Source organism: Fukomys damarensis, unplaced genomic scaffold, assembly GCF_012274545.1.
Source record: "Fukomys damarensis isolate Sample0158 unplaced genomic scaffold, DMR_v1.0_HiC HiC_scaffold_39, whole genome shotgun sequence".
Taxonomy (NCBI): Eukaryota; Metazoa; Chordata; class Mammalia; order Rodentia; family Bathyergidae; genus Fukomys; species Fukomys damarensis.
In genome coordinates this window covers 97,105,961-97,106,423 of record NW_022900951.1, presented here as the reverse complement: position 1 = coordinate 97,106,423, position 463 = coordinate 97,105,961, and positions in this window count along the sequence as shown.

The following is a 463-nucleotide window of genomic DNA, read 5'->3' as shown; positions in this document are numbered from 1 at the left end:
TTAAAATTCAAACAAACAAAAGCAGATTTGTAGGATTTCCACAGCCTTTGTATTTCCAAATGTCTGGGAGAATGAGGTACAGGAATTTGTATGTTAAAAAACAAACTAACTCTGAGATGATTCTTTTGGAAACTAATATTTGAGAATCAATGTTTTATTGCAATTAGTTTTTCAATGCTTTTGTCGCTGACTTAGGTTTTGTGGGTTCACTTGACAACTATACCTAACACCATGTTTAATACAAACCCATTACAGAACACTTCATTACAGAACACTTATGTGTATACGTGTAGGAAAAATATCTGTATGAGTGTGTGTAATCTCTCCTTTTTTCTCTCTCTCTCTATTTTTTTTTTTCAGTACTGGGGATTGAACTCGGGTCCTTGCACTTGCGAGGCAGATGGTGGAACCAGTGAGCTAAATCCCCAGTTCTCCCTCTCTCCCTCTCTCCCTCTCTCCCTCT